General features: G+C 40.0%; 1 protein-coding gene across 4 annotated transcripts in view; it reads right to left on the bottom strand.

Moving 5' to 3' along the window:
• Positions 1-17097, bottom strand: part of AKAP6 (A-kinase anchoring protein 6) — a 257384-nt gene that overhangs the window by 153955 nt on the left and 86332 nt on the right. The gene's annotated exons all lie outside the window — the stretch shown is intronic.

The raw sequence follows: 17097 nt of genomic DNA, 5'->3' as shown, positions 1-17097 counted from the left end.
ATAGTGCCCCTGAATTTACATGATTGGATGATTCTATCAGCACATACTGAGGAGAGATAATTTTACCGAAGTCTCATCCACCACAAAGCAAGAGAGTAAATGGAATAAACTGACCGTGATGTTTATAAGCATCCTGAAAATTAACTCTGAAGAGGAATGTGCATCTATTACAAGTGTTGTAAGACTACATTAAGTTAGGCCTAATACTGGTCACATTATTAGTCATTAGCTATGAATTTCCAGCATAGTGGGAATTTTAATTTCCAGTTGGGTAACAACTCAGTATATACACTCAGTACCTCAGTCTCCCTACTCTAGTAAATGATTTCTGCTAATTATTAGTCCATTCTGAGGGCTAAAAGCAAACTAAGCATAGAACTTTTAAACATTTCTTGAGTGTCTCAGGAGCCCAAAGCCTCTTCTCCAAAGTTGCACATGAAACTGGAATTCTAAACAAGACAGAAAAAGGAGTCTGAGCAGTAGGCGCATAGCTATGTTATTTAAAGGGGCAATGGTAATAACTGAGAACAAGCAGAGCCACACTTCCTTCAAAATTCAAGGTAGAAGAGCCATTTTGATCCAGCACTGCCAAGAATCAGGATCCAGCAACCAACTCGTGCCTCCCAGTGCTTCTAAACCAAAGCTAGAGTCGGGCAGGAAACTGCAGTGCATACTGCAGGCATGACAGCACCCACTTCAGCACTCAGAGGACTTTAATTTTTTTATGTGACTCCCCACAAGACCTCAGGATAAGGAGACTATTGCTGTCTCTCTTTATGGAATCCACTGTATATCAAACCATTATAAGGAAGAAAACTGGTACTGTGCAGGTTTCATTGCAGGCTATTTTCCAGGGCATTCCAGAAAGAGGGAAAAGAGACTGGGAGAGCAATCCAGTGGCTATGGTGACTGAGACAACCTGCCTTTATTCTGGGGCAAGTAATGAAGGCAACTACATCTGCTGCCTCCCAACAGCAGGCTATCATACCACAGGAGCTATGTTCCCCCATGTCAATCTATGGACAGGGGCAAGATCTTCTCCTTGCTCCATTGCTTACTTTCTTCCAGCTCACAGTAGAGCATGAGATGCCAGACTGGCAGAGGAGTGGGAGACACGAGCTGAGGAGGAGAAGAGCAGAAGGAGTAAAGTCCTTCTTGTCCCTCCAATAAATCTCTGCCTGCATTTTAGCAATGTGCTGTCCTTGAGAGACAAGGTGATATGGTAAGCAAAAAGAAAAAAAAAAGGCTCTCTCTTGTACATGCGTCATGTATTTTACGGAGACAGACACGGACAGACACGTATAACATCTGCCGGCAATACTCAATGTCTGTATGCCTTCAAAAGGGTGCTTGGAAACACTGAAGGCTTGCATCAGTATAAAAAGCAACTATTAGCCACGGAGGTACTTCTGTCCTCTCACAAAACCTGCCTGTGTTGCAACATTTGCTACTTCCCGCTGGTGCTCAGACACTCGCAAGCATCCAGCTCCAGCAGCCTCGTGCGTCCCCTCACCACCCAGGCCAAGCAGGCCTCAGTGCGGAGCGGGGAATGCCGGGGGCCCCTTCTGGAGGCCTGGACAAAAAAACAGAGACAGTCTCTTAGAGAGCCACCATGAGGCACCTTATCTGCGAAAAAAGAAAAAGAAAAAGAAAAAGAAAAAGAAAAAGAAAAAGAAAAAGAAAAAGAAAGAAAAAGAAAGAAAAATGCTGGAAGAGTCAGTGCCACCTGGAACGTTGGGACCCCGGCGGGGGACACTGCGCCCGAGGGGAGCCCGCGGCGGGGGGAGCAGCGGCCGCGGCCAGCCCCGGCGGGCTCTCTTCTGCCAGGCTGCACAAATCACAATAATCCTACCATTTTTCAAATGACGGCTATAAAATTTTATTGAAACCATTCACAAGCGCACATCTGTAGCAGCCGAGGGCGGCGGAGCGCGGGCCGCGGGAAGGGCAGGGCGGGACGGGCGGCGCGGGCCGCCGGCTGAGGGAGCGCCGCGCGCCCGCCCGCGCGCCGTGCCTGGGTCCACAGCGCCACCTCCCGGCGCCGGGACAGCACCGCGGGGACAGCACGGCGGGGACAGCAGCGACGGCACACCACCGAAGGGACACCCCTCTGCGCATACCGGGGCACAAATTACAGACGGTCCCGTTGCAGCTGCTAGAGAGCGTGAGAAATAGAAAATTATTTGTATCGCAAATTGCACGTGAGATTAAATCTCAGCAATGCAGGTCCCACTTCATTCGCCCTGAATAAGTGATCAAAACAATGCCCTCGGGTTTTCTTTTTCACAGCGGTGCCCAGGATTCAATCCTACTTATTTGAATAGCCTGATGCCCGGGGGAAGGAAGGAGCCGCCTTGATGGGCCAGCCCCGCGGCTCCCTGCCCGGAGGGAGCAGCCCCGGCTCGGACACTGAAGCCCGTGCCAGGATCCCCGAGCCGGCGCCTCGGGAGGGACGGACGCGGCCGGACCCTGAGCGGCCCTTGCTCCTTCCCACAGGCTCCGAGGCTGGGGCCAGTGCCCGCCGCTGGCTGTAGCCCAGCCCTGGCACGAACGACCCGGCCCGGCTGGGCTGGGCAGCCAAAGGCACGAGCAAACGCCGCCTGCGCTGTCACGCTTAGAGAAGGAGCGGTATCGGAGGCCCATGTAGCCCTGTCACAACTACAGGTCCGGATTTTTAATACTCCTAAGGCTCATAACAGAGTGGAAGCCCAAAACATAATTTATCCCTGACTGAAGGGCCACTCGCCTCTTCAGACTGACCACCACGGAGCCAGTTCTGTGTAATCAAGGTGGCCTGGTTAACTAGAGTTCAATTAATGTTGTACATGTCGTCTGGGACACAAACAGCATTAGAATAGCTCCTCTCCTTACTATCTCAAATGTTTCCCAGGATACGTTTTAAATACAAGGTGAAGACAAAACCAGTTCTAAAAAATAATGTGGAAAACATTGTCTTACAACACAGAAAATCTATTGTGACTCTCTCACAGAGATGTTTTTAAAAACAGATTACAAGATGAATTATATTAAAACAAAGGATAGGCAATCCTAAAAAGATAATCCTAAACCCCAGTCCAGGAATATTCAGTGAAAGAAATAAATTCACAGGATGGCAAAATTTAACCAATGGAGGAGATTTTTTTTTTTTCTCTTCATTTAACAAGATATTCATGAAAACACTTTACATCCCTTTCTAGACACTTCTTACATTTCTGCCTTTTAAAATTGAGATTATGTTTTTCTTTCTCTAGATGTTTTTCTTCATAATTTTAAGATGGGGAAAAGGAAGATGTTTCAACAGGTAAAAACTTTAGTAAAGGTATGCTGATTTTTCCTGTGTAAGGGTCTGATCTACACAGCATCAAACAACAATGGAAATACTGTCAAATCTACCCAACTTGCACTTTGGTAGAAATTTACAGGAAATTAAAACATTGTATTTTCCATCAAAATTTACTGGAAGTTGAAAACTCACAGCTGGCTACACTGAATCCGAAAATTACTGTACAATTCCTCAGAGAGAATCGAAGGGAACAGAACAGAAAAAAGACACACCAATATAATCCAGTCTCTGCCTTTAGAGCAGCTGGTTCAGTTTTGCAAATATAATAGTTTCGCGCTGTGCTAGCAAGCTAGACATAAAAACTTGAGCTCCTACAGCATAAAATTATTTTTAGTCTACACTGCTTAGTAGAGAAACAAATGTTTCTGGTTGTTATTGGATGATTTGTAGCTGCTTCTGTAGTAAAGTTTGAAGATAATGATAAAGCCATACCTCACATGGGAAATTCTTAAACATTGACCTTTAAAACCTTCAGCTTTCCATTTTGTTTCATGACAATTTTACAAATTCTCCAGGGGGGAAGAAGAAAGTCCTGGTCACACACCCCTGAAAAAAAGCTAGAGCAAAAATGGCTACATTTGAAATTTAGCACATAGAAAGCTGGGGTTTTTTGTGGTCTAATTCTATTTTCTCTGGATGGATAAGAATGAAAAAGACAGACATTTCTAAGTATGGGGTGGGAGAGAGCTTAACTCAGTGTATCTGCTTAATTATCTTATAAAATGAAAATATACTTAATTCAATTGTTCTGCACAATTAAGGAATTAATTAATTAACTGAAGTATTAAATATAAATTTGATGGGATTTAACAAAATATCATGACACTTTCTTATTAATGACCAGAATACTCAAATTTTTTAAATCACCAGAAGGAGAATTCATTTGCTGAGTCATGCAAAGGCATGCTCAGAGGCCAAAGGCATGCATGGATATTGGGCTGAGGAAGGATGTGCCTGGAATTGTGCCTCCTGCCCTTGTTCTGTTAAACATAAGGGCATACAGAAGATACAGACGCCCCACCTGCTGCACAGGGCTGCAGGGCTCTCTACACCCAGTACAGCTGCACAAAAGATCTTGGTTTAGGCAGCCTGGTTTAGTCTGGCACGTGGGATAACAGAGCAGGAGAGCAGCTGTGGTGCTGTGCCACCAGTGGAAGAGACCCTGGAGCATGGGGGCAAGGCCTCCAGAGGTGGAACAAGTCTCACGTGCAATTTGTTACATTTAATAGGCCTGTGTATGTGTTCTATCCCAAATGTACATCATAAGAATGGAATATTTTTAATGGACACAGAAGTAGGTAGCCTTTGGCAACCAAGCAGTTTGTGCCTGACTCCATCCCTTCCTCCTGTTTGATGGATTCTGATTTAGATATTCCTCCCTAATCAGGATGACTGCTCAGCACACCTCACTGCTCACTACCTGCACCCCACTACTGCCTCTTGGCATGGACCAGGATTTCCTCACTCCCTGTATTTCTACAGCTTCCACAGTCCCCTCCTAAGCTTTCCCATTGAATTTCAGAAGTTCACCCCATCTCTGGCCAAAGACTATCCATCCTCTTTTAGAAATATATCTCCACTAACTTTCCACTTCATAGTTTGCAGTAACAGACCTGGCAATGATATTAATGTCACCAAATGAGTCAATCAAATAAGTTTTGGTATCTGGTCATAGCTATGCTTCTGGAGTTGGTGGGACAGCCGATGTTCATGGTTTAAAAGGACAAAATAGAGCCCGGGAGAAATATTATGGGCTGCCAGCAAAATAAGAAGGAGCTGATCTAACTAAACTTCTGGTAACAACTAGAAAGCTAGTGATAACTATTGAAGTGCTTATGAGATTACAGAAAGGCTCCAGCTCCTGATGATATCTTTGCATGTTCTCATACTTGTCAGGGGTGTTGCTCAGACACCTTTTCATTGGGTTGCAATTTTCTGAGCAGCACACAACTAAGACCTCCCAGAAAAGCTTTACTATCACAGTCATGAAAAAACTGAGTTAGCTATCGAGTCACTTAAAACTATGCACACATGCTCTCAGCTATGTTACCACCACTTCTTGCACTAGAACTTTTAGAGTTTCCTAACTTCATGGCAGTGGTTTAATTTTACTTTTACATTACAAGCTCTCCTTTTTTTTTTCTTTTTTTCTTGGTCAGATAGGAAAGTAAACAGTTCTGGTGTTCAATAATTTTAGCACTTCAAATGATCTCATTTAGACTTTGAAGTTTAGCTTTCATTAATTGAATGGAATAGGAAAAGAGGCAGTATCTATCTCAGCTGCAGCTATCATTTTACAACTCCAGCTTTTATTGGACCACATTTAGAATGGAAGTAAACCCGAGCCCAGTTCTGTAGTTTTGAGCTTTAGTCCAAAAGCACATTTAGGGCTACCAAAAAACAGAAAGTGGAAACATGTAACCTTTTTTAAGTGTTCTTACACTAAAAACAGGAGTATTTTATATGGATTTAGTAGATTTTTTAATATGGGATTCCTTTAGATGGGGAATTTGGGTATACACATTTAAGGAAATACATAGACCAAAATTAATATTGCCAAAATTATGCCATAAAACAGAGGAAGCAACTGCACCCAACTAGCACCATTATGAAAAGTTTTACGGTACTGATCCTAGATCAAATTTTGGGTTTCCATTTTGAGGAAAAAGAAATCCCAGATTTTTCGTGCCTACATGGCATGGGTAGCAAATTTATTTCGATATTTTTTGGCCTGTAATTTCAAGCTATGCAATTTTAACACCACTCAATTTATTACTCTTACATTTTCTTTTTACATGTATGCTGGCTTATACTTAAGACACTTTTGCTCATTGCATTTCTAAAAGTACAAAGCCCTTCTAATAACCTAAAATAAGATTAAAATCAGAATAAAAGCAACACTGCAGACCATTAAATGCAAACATTCTAAAATGATCTGACATGATAGCTAAGTCTGATGGTGGAAGGTGTACTCTGTTCCACAAGCCTCAGCGTGGAAGCACTAGACAACAGTGCTTGTTAAATCACTACCCCAGACCTTTTTTCTTTCTACCTTCCCTTTTATTACACAAAGGGAGTTCTCTTCTTAAAAGAATTGGTTATGAGACTGTGTGCTTAAAAATGAATGCCCAATTTTGTTGCAAGCCAGCAGTGTTGTAAAGTTTGTTCCCAATTTACAAAAGACTGAGCTCACAGAGGTGTCTGTGTACAAGGATGGGCTGGCTCTTAGGGCACTTCTATCACAGAATACATTAAGAAAACCCTTTGTCTAACCACAAAAGGACTTGCATATTAGTCTCAGGAGGAACACATTCCTGCCCATGGACTTTATTTTCAAAAGGATAAAAGTGTGCTTTCTTCATAGGCAAAGGTAAGGCAAAGAAATCCAGGTACTCAAGAGGATGAGGCTGCAACAAACTGCCACGGTCAATTTAATTGGAGATAGAGCCAGAGGCAACAATAAAACCATTAGCAATACAGATGTTAGGGATCCCAAAGGAACCAAGATGCCACAATGGAAAATATTCTTTGTGTGATATTGTCAAGATTCTGTGACAGGCAGTGACCTCACAGAAACATAAAACTGACCAAACACATCCATAGGATGGAAATACTTAACATGTGGTTCAGGATATATTCACTAACAACTCAGAAATACAGGTTGAAGGCTTTCTCCTAAAGAAGTGCCACATTTACTCAAACATTTACACAGTTTATCAGAATGTGTGCCTTAAATGCTCCCTCCAAACTGGTTAAAGATAAAGATCAAATACTTTTCTTAGTGGACATCTATGTAAAGACGTAACAACTTCTATATATTGTCTACTTCTATATATTGTCATTTCAAAGACTGTTTAATTACACAAATCTTTCCTGAGTGCCACCTCTAGGCTTTGTGCCCACCTGCCACACACAGAAATTATTATTAAATGCATTCTCTCTGATGGGCATCTATTGAATAGGCCATGAATTATATAGTTATGGAACTTTCTGTTCCATAACCACAGGATAGTCAATGGCTCATTATTTTTCCTGGGTTTAGAGTCCAAGCTATTTTTCCATACTGTATTCTGACTATAGCAGGAATAGCAAAAAATATGTTCAATTTCTCAATTTCCTAAAGCCTTCTAGGTAAAAGAACCACAAACATAAAGGTAGAATTTGCTTTAAAAGCATGAAAAGTGAAGAGAAACATGTGAAGAGTTACTTTTTAATCCAATATAAACAGTTGTATTTGACAACGGTGCATCCAATTGTGCAACAGAAAGTTCACCACCCCAATGGGACTATTGACTTTGTTTCTGCTTTTAGACAAAAAGCAGATTATAATAATCTGAATATTAAAAATCACTCTTTAATGTATCTCTGTAGATACTTAAACTTTTCCATGATGCTAAAAACATAATTCTTTCTTTACCCTATGCATTGTCTTAAGGTGAATATCTACTTTGGCTCAAGGTGAAGGTCTACTTTCTCTTTAAAAGTACTACCACCATAAGGCCTTCACTGCTGTTGGAAACTTGCAAGATCTAAAAAAGGGATTCTCAGTACCAGCACATTCACCGTGAAGCAAAGATAGATATGGGAAAACTAAGCCAATGCTTCCAGAGAACACTGTTCTAATTCTTAGATTAGCAGAGAAGATTCCAGCATCACTGGTAACATTTCCCTCAGGCTTTTGAAGGATCAGTGAACACCCAGAACCACAGAAACAAAATCCATGGGCTGGAAGGACAGTGCTGGGGAGAAGCACGTAGCCATGAGGCCAAGAGAGCTGTGCACAGGAATGCAATACAGCAGCATAAGAAAAGCCAGTGCCATCGTGGCTTTGCATGGGTTGAAGAGCAAGGTGGACTGGCAGAGAGAAGTAAGCAGAAAGAGAGGAACACCTGATTCTTCCATCATTTAAAGAATCCTCTGGTAGGAACTGAACAGCAGTATGGGCTGGTTGTAAACCTCCAGAGATGCCATCTGCTCTGATGGCAATGGCTGCTGGCATCTCTTCATGCTAACGTGGCCATGTGTCCCACCTGAGATGCAACACTAACAGGAACAGAGCCAGACAAAGTTCCTGCATTCATTCAGGTGAGGATTGAGGTCACACTGAGAAAATATGGGTGCTGTACCTCAAAAGCAGTGTGAGGTTCAAAGCACTCCTGGGGATTGAGTAAATGAATGAGCACATTCTTCGTGGTACAGAGAAATCCTAGATCTGCATTCACATTCTGGATGACAGACACTAATTCTGCTTATCTGCATCCTAAGTTATCATGCCCACTACTTGGAATTCGTTATTTTCTAAGTGGGGCAGTGAGCATGAGCCCTCTGGTGGAGGCAGCATGTGCCTCCTGCCAGCGCTGCTGAGCCACCGGGGAGAGGAGGAGGGACACTGACCAAAACACATCCCTGTACACAGACAAGCTTTATCTCCACTGGCTTATGCAGGCACACAGGTATCAGCTAAAAAAGCAAATACTTTCCACTGTTCTAATCAGCACTGGCTTCTGTCAGAAGCCCTCTACAGTGTGGATCTGTATTAAAATATTTTCAGCATTCAACTCGTTCAGCATTCTGAAGGTGGGAGAAATTGCTGGGGTACACGGGAAAAAGGTTCCTTAGGAAACAATATTGAAACTATGGAGTGAACAGTATAAGCACCAGAAAGGAGAAACCCATGAGTTGAAGGAGACCAAGAGCCCTGAAAATGAGACAGAAACAGAATAAACAGACTATAATGAAATTGGGCATATGCAGGGAGAAAAATGGAGGAGGAGGAAATAAAAGGAAAAGAAAAAATAGCTATTTTATACTTAGTTTAAAAAAAAAAACAGGCAATAAAACAGGCAGGCAGAAGCTCTGAGAGTTAAAAGTGTAACAGTCAGAAGTCAGATATTGAGTGGTCTGAGTCATGTACAAACTTCTGAAGGATCATACAAGTCTGGTCTTCAAAGTTAATCATACTACTAGGATTGACATATAGTTTCTAAAAATATATTTATTTACAAAGAGCAATGTCTTTTATTCGTCACGTCTCACAGCAACTCTCCTTGCTCTTAGAACAACTTTTTTTCTGAGTAATTTCTTTTCTACGTAAAATTCAGGAGGTCTAAGCAGCTTCTAGGAAACAAAGAAAAATGCCCAAAGCATCTAATGCAGGATAAGTTTTGTCTTATGTATCACAGCATCAAATATACTAAGCTGAAGCCTTTTTAGCTGATACTTTTTATGTGATCCTGTCTAAGTCAAAGACTTACCATATCTAGAGATCAGTTAAGACATGTGAATGTTTTTAGGTCACATATTCATGTTTCACTCAGTAAACTAGGGAGAAAGAATGTCTCCAGAAATTTGTAGCCAAGGATGAGAACAGCAAATAAATCTGCCTGAGCCACAAAAGATGATGCCAGTAATTCCCAGAAAGGGAGACTTCAGCTCTGCAGCAGCAACAGAGCTGGAAGGAGTGTCTGGATTCTGAAGGGACCATGAGCACAGCACAGGAGAGGGGCCTGTCTTTGGTAAAAATGACAGACACCAAAATGAGCTATTAAGTAGTGTATAAAGGATAGTAGCACAAAGCTGTAGTAAATTCACATCCACTTTACAGTCCCAAATTCCTTTTTTTTTTTTTCTTTTGTGCACTCTAAACTAGAATAGAAAATGTAGAAGTTAGTTCAGGACCTCTTGTTTGAAAGTACATATTTATTATTTATTCTACAGGTCCTAGAATCTATTCTACAGGACCAAAAATCATGTCTCCTGATAAGCACTGTTCCCTTTCTTTCAATTTGAAATGTTTGTTACTCAGAAACATAGATCCAAGCTCTAATGATAATGAAAGTTTCTAAATAAGATCTTAATTTTCAGCAAATTTAGGACTTCACCTGATGCTTTGTAAAAGTGCTGCCAATATAACTGGATGTTGAAGCAACTTACAGTGATGTAAGGGTACTTGGAATTACTGCATTTCCTCTTCATGTAATTATTTTAAATGTTGTGTTGACAACATAATTTATTTTCAAACTTTTTTTACAGCTAATGTATGTATTGATTATGAGATGAACTGCATCCAAAAGACAAACTAATCTCCATTTACAACTTTGTCCATATTACATCCTTTATGTAATAGATTAATATAAAGCTTTATTCTGCTCTGAAAAATAGGCAGTTATGGATGGCCATCATTCCTTGGTTTACATACCCTGAGTGTTTGGGCTTCAAAGAGTGGACTGGGGGTGGAATGCCCTTGAGCAGCTGCTATTCCCAGCTGATGGTCAGCTGCTACCTTGCATGTGCATGTTGGGCACTGGAGGACACTCAATTTGAGTCATGGAGGCACCTCCCCTAACTGGTCCCAACATTTATTTCCTCTTTGATCTCACAGTTGCTAGAAATGCTTGTTCCCTGAGCATGTAATTCCTTGAAAGGTGCATGATATACACACACCATGTTATGCCTGTAGCCTGAAGTCTGAGTGGAATGATGTCAATTAAACAATGCTTTGTGAATTTCCAAAAATGCTACATTTTCACAAACAATGAATAAACCACATTAAAATAATGAAATTATCCAGATTTTATACCCTCACACCATAGCACAAAATTAATTCCATGGGATTTTCAGTGCCTTTTAAATAAAAGTTATGTTCATTATTTTTACATAAAATTTTTAGTAAGTTAGCCAATAAGTGACAAAGAAAGTGATAAAGAAAGCAAGCCACTATGTTTTTGACCCGATGGTCACAAAGCCAGGGCCAATACTGTTTATTTAGATAATATTACTCTAGTTCTCTCTTTCAACATTAAATTTGTTAGGATAAAATAAATAGCAAAAAATTTCTTGGAGACTTCACTAGAGAAAAAATCATATTAACAAGGAGGAAATGTTCTAGCTCATGATTTATTTGTTCTCCGAGTTTCTAACAACTGCGTTTGTAAAGTTGTGCGGGGCTCATTCATTTGAGAAGGAAATCTGTGAAAGAAGTGCAGTAAGCAGTTTTGGCCTCAAGAGGGCAATATATCACCACGTCTGAAAAGTTTTCGGAAAAAGGGAAAGAAAATCACTTTTTACTAAAATAGAACAGATGCTGTTCGCTTGTGGGCAAGTGCTAAATATATTGACCTCTGCTGTATCACTGACATGACTTAAGATATAATGACCACCATTCCTTTTCGAAATCAGAACGTTTAATTCAGCATTTCCTATTTTTCAAGGCTAATTGGTTAGAAGAGGTTAAGTCTGTCACCTCACAAGAGATATTGTAATTCTTTGACCCATGAACTTGTTTTGCAGTTAAGATTTCTGAATTTTTAAAAAGGGAAGTTGTGATTGCCACTCTTTGCTAAATATGGCAACAGTAAGGAGAGATTAAGATTCACCACCTCTTCTCTTTACTCCATTATTATTCCTCTGGTTTCCTCATTTAGCCTCCTGTTACGCACCCGGTTCCTGTTCACCTGCAGTCTCCAAAGAAATCCTGTCACTATTAGTTCCTCCATTAACTTCTATTCATTTGCTTCCTAATTCATCAACTTTGCATTTTAGAAAGCTTCCTTTTTTAGTCATCTCTAGGGGGCCTTCTTCTACTCCCTCTTCTGACCCTAATTCTGAACATTTTTTATCCCCAGATTTGGACATATTTATGGAACAAAGTTTTAAAAAATTCTCTGTACTTGTTTCCTTTTGTCTTTTCATTTTTAATTGCAGAAGCTTTTCTCGTTTGTTACACATTCACTTTTTATCCCCTGGCTTTCTCTACCTCAACAAAGCTGCAAGAGATCTGAACTACAATACATGACCCTAGTTTGGACATACCTGAGACATTTTTAGGTTAGCTGCTATAATTGTCTTGTAGCTAATGGTGCAACAGATGATTTTAAATTACCCTAGGTGTCTTCAGTAATATATAGCTCAGTGAGGAAACATTCATGTAGTCACATGCTGGCATCAGCAGAGAAAAAGCACTTAGTAATATTAAGTTACTGTGACTTGAACATCTACACTGTCTACTACAAAAAAATCTGTCTGCTTAGTGGTTCTTCCAATGTTAGCCTGGAGAGACTCCAAACACTGGCAAAGGAAACCAGAAGCAAATCTAGCTCTCGTTTGGGAAAACCTTACTTGACCTGAATCTAAGTCAGTGATCAAAATAACAATTCAGGAAAATTAAGATACAACTCCAGTTTGATACAGGAAGAATACCTCAGCTCTTTGTGAGGTTTATCTCTGCTCCAAAACCTGAAGCAAAGACAAGAAAACTATTTTTTGCCCTTTTGGTTACTTTCAAATTAAATAAAGAAAAACTGCATAAGCACACAGGAGTCTGAAACCAGCCTCTGAGAGACAGTTTCCTGACCATATTTACCACAAATTATATTCACTGTGATGCCTAATGATGACAATGATCTGAGAGTCAGCATGATTTAATGGTTCATTCCTGATCATAAGATACTGGAAAGGATGAAGGAAAGAAAACTAGTTGCTGTCAAAATACATAAAGACACACAAGAAGAAAAAGATATGAAGAGATTTTGAGAAGTTATGCAATAATCTTATGTAAGTGGGTTTGATCTTTCCTTTCAGGTTAATCCTCTCAAGACCCTTGCTCATTTGTCTTGCTCTGACTCATCTCTAGCATGTACACATTTTAAGGCAATGATGTGTTAACAGTAGATAGACTGGAATTTGATTTAGGTGAAAATTAGCAGCAATGTATTATTTAAAAAATTAAATATTTAGAATAGAGCATAGTGATTTTTGTATATTGTATGTTTCTGGAATATCCTGTACTTCCTCACAGAAGATACATAAAACATGAGTACCATAGAGACTAAGTATATTATGTAATGTTGTAAGCTAGACCTTAAAACATTGTGCAAGGCATATCCCTATGAATGTAAAAGGCAGTGAACATTCTCTCTCAGCCCTTTGTATTTACCATTTTTAAGGGAATATTAGTAACTGTAATTTCAAATGTAATAGTTTTCTGTTTAATAAAGGAGGCACTTCAAGGAGCCATAAAAACAATACAGTAAGTAGGTTACAGGAGAGATCTGAAGTTATCTCAAACTCTTCCCAATGAACCAGTCTTCTTCCCAGCACCTATAAGACACAGTCACAGATGACTCAATCATAGAAAATCCTTCTTAAACCACCACACTCACACTGAAGTAAATTCCCAATAGAAATTTGACTCTGTTTTTAAAGCTTCCAAACCTGTTTCAGTGGTTTCTGCATGTCTTTCTCTGTCTTCATGAGAAGACTTTTGCACCAAACAATTGCAGACAACAGAGCTTCGGTGCACTGATAGAAACAAGTATGTCATAAGATCACCTTGAAGTCACCAGTGATTCATTGTCCAAATTACAGCTGTGTCCCCGTTGAATCTGGAGCTCTGTTGGCTATCCAGGTAAGCCACTGCTCACCTTCCTGCCTATCCTTGGCTACAGTGAGAGGAAGTTCACCTCTTGCAGTGTTACTCTTCCATCTCTCCACCTTCAACCCTTTTACACTCTTTAGCCTAATAGCAGAGATCCACAGATCCTCAACCAATATCAAGAAAGTTTCCAGTTCACAAATAAATAATGTGGATTCTCTCATGGTAGCCTGTGGCTACGCTGTGGTGTAGATGATTAAAACATGATTCTGGGTCACAAAGCCAATGGTCACATAAAGCTGACCTGACTGTGTAAGAATGGAAATGGAGGGCTCAGAAACATTTATGTAAAAAAAGCTGTTTCTTGGTTCATCTAAGCTGTTCATAGCCATCCCTGTGGTATCTAAATATATAGAAAAAAGGACAGAATTACAAAGCTTTTTGCAGTCAGAGGTCTCACATCGGATGTGAGCCAAACATTGGATATAGGCATATCCACTAGCACCAGTTCTAAATGCTAGTGAAGACATACCCTCTAAGCAATGCCACTAAAATTATTTGGGAGCAGATTTCTTTCTATTTCTTTCTCTCCCCCTCTCTTCCCTTCCCCCCACCACAAATTATTTGGAATGACTTGCCAAATCCTGAATGTAAAAAATCCCTGATCTAAAACTACTCACTGCCAAATCATTCTGAGGTCTTTACAGCGGAAATTCAAACCATTCTGAACAAGCATATGCTTCACAATAGATATGTTTCATTTAGGAAGCATAATTCCTGCAGTCAGTTGCAGAGTTAAAAATGCAGAATTCTCACAGTTTAGATAGAACTTGCCATTTTTTTGGAAATTGCTGGTTTCAAACATGCTCAAACTATTTCTGGTAAAGCAAATGCCAAAGAAAAGTGAATGTACTTGGCGGAGCTGTTTAAAATTCAAGCAAACTGTTAGGAACTAAGTGTTTTGGAGGAACAGAGGGCTTACTGTATTTCAATATCTTCTAGCAAAGCTCTATTTGTCTGCCTAAATTTGAGAGTTCCATATGTATACAACATTATTGCTTAACAATGTTTTAACCAGCTTGAAGGCTTTTGAAGCAGGGGAGCATCAGACTCAAAACAGCAAAGCACAAACTTGTCTCTCAGTACAAAATGTGAAGTGACATTTTCAATTATGCTGCACCAAGCAGCAAGACTGCTGAGAAAACTGCAGAGCTGCCAAGGAATTTCTGGATCTGATACTTCTTTCACTTACTGTTTTTTATAAACGGGTCATCAACCAAAAGAAGTATTTCAATCTGAATTGCATGAAGCAGTGTAAGTAAGATTCAGAAACGAACAGATTTTGGCAAGCATATTGTTAGGAAAACTATGAAAAGGCATTTTTTTAAAGGAGCAAATATTAGAAGAACCAAGTTATTGAAAGCAAGAGATATAAGGGGAGCACTACAACACTTTAAAAATCCTCTGTCTGGTAATTCAAAAAAGCCAGGTCTGTGCCATGTTGGTTATGTTTGCTTTTTTGCTCCAATTTTGACATTACTGATTTCAGTTCCATGTTTCTCTTTGTTGCTAGGCTTCATCAGAGTTGTCAGTTCCTATTTGTTTTTCACTACCTTAGCCCCACAGCTCAAACTGCATTTGACTTCTCTGCAAGTTTTTCCCTCTAATCACCTCCAAAACTTTCCCTAAAGCAATCCAGCTTCTACCTTACCTATACTGGTGTGTTTTCAGTCCACTCTCTGTCCAGAAGGAACTCTGTCCCCTTTCAACCTCAACAAATTATTTCCCCTCTGTTAAAAAATGGTTGGAGAGCTGACACAAACTGGCTCTCCACTACTCAAATGGACTTCTAGCCACATCTCCATACCAAACTTGCTCTACCAATCCATTACGCACTTCATTTGTCACAGTAATAAGTTCAGATATGATATTGCACTCTCCTCTACAGGCTGCACTGATCCTTGGGTCCCCCTTAACAGGAAAGTTATTCCCATCACTACAGTTTAAAACAGGGGTCTTAGATCTCTGCTCTCCTGGGGCATCCTGGGCTCAGGAGGGGTAAATGGTTAGAGAAGGGTGAGGGGCTCCCTACCTGGGTCCTGGAAGGCAGTAAAATTTTATCCATCTCTTTGCTATCGGAACCCTGGGTCATGCTGTAACTGACAGCTGAAAAACTCGTAGATCAGCATTATTTTATCTCCTTATCACATCCACAAGGTGGGTTGCTAAGACTGACTGGGCAACACAGACAAAATATGGAGTCAATGGAGTTCAGGACAAGTTTATGAAATGCGATGTACTGAAAATATGGGATCAATCGATATCAAATTGCTTCTTGCAGAGGAAGTTCAGCTTCCTCTTTTAAAAATTGAGCCTGTGATAAAACAAGCTATAAATCTATATAACAACAACAACACAACAACAAACAAAAAAAACCCCAAAAAATTAGCAATTTGCTCCATACAATTAACCCTGAGGCCTACAAAGCAAACACATCTTCACTTAAATGAAGTGTCTTGCAAATGGTTAGAATGTAATTTTTAATAGTGCCCTCTGAAAACAAGTAGATGGAATTATCAATGACCACATATTGCAGCACAAGGATCTCAGTCTAGTCAATCTAGTATCAATTTCTGGAAAAAGATAAAACTGCCTGAACAAGGTTACTTTATTGTTATTGTATTTTATTCACATGAAATGACTGAAAAATACATTGCCATTAGATCAGTTCAAAATAAGTTTTTGCTCCCAATTTTTAAGTTTGCACATAAAAATGGGGGGAAAACCCAATTATTAATATGATTTTAAGGAAAACAGCTTTCTCACAGAAACAAACCTTGAAGCATTCTCCAACTGATACTCTGAAGTCCTAGTGTCATATATGAAAAGTGGCAAAGAGCCAAAATCTCACAGCAAAGAACTCTATTGGCATTATCTGTGAGAATGCTGCTGTTATAGCTGTTCCCCTTTTAGCTACTGTAACAGAAACTATACAGCCTATTCTGCATTCTAAAATTCATTTGGGCAGCTCCTAAAAGCTGAACTAAAACAATGAGAGGAACTTTCAGAATTTGTTATCACTCATTTTCACATTTAACTCCAAAAAGTAATTTCTGAAACATAAAAGTAACAGCCTCATAAATTTTTTTGCACTCCAGAATAAAGGTGCCCATTACTAAGGGTATAAAATACATGTGCCCAAGGGTTACCTCCAGTAGAAGACAAAATATGACAAGATTATGCAATATTTATTGCAAAGAAAGAAAGTGGCCCTATGTAAAAGCAAATGGGGCTGTAGAGCAGAGTTGTGTCTGTAGATAGACAGGAATATTAACAGGACAGTAATGCCTATGCAAGGACATCAACCTAATTTGCAAGTATG

The sequence above is a fragment of the Melozone crissalis genome, unplaced genomic scaffold (genome assembly GCF_028551555.1).
Source record: "Melozone crissalis strain CALT ecotype California unplaced genomic scaffold, PUWL_Pcris_2 ptg000018l_1, whole genome shotgun sequence".
In the NCBI taxonomy this organism is placed as follows: domain Eukaryota; kingdom Metazoa; phylum Chordata; class Aves; order Passeriformes; family Passerellidae; genus Melozone; species Melozone crissalis.
The sequence above is the reverse complement of the archived record's forward strand: the minus strand, read 5'-3'. Positions and strand labels throughout refer to the sequence as shown.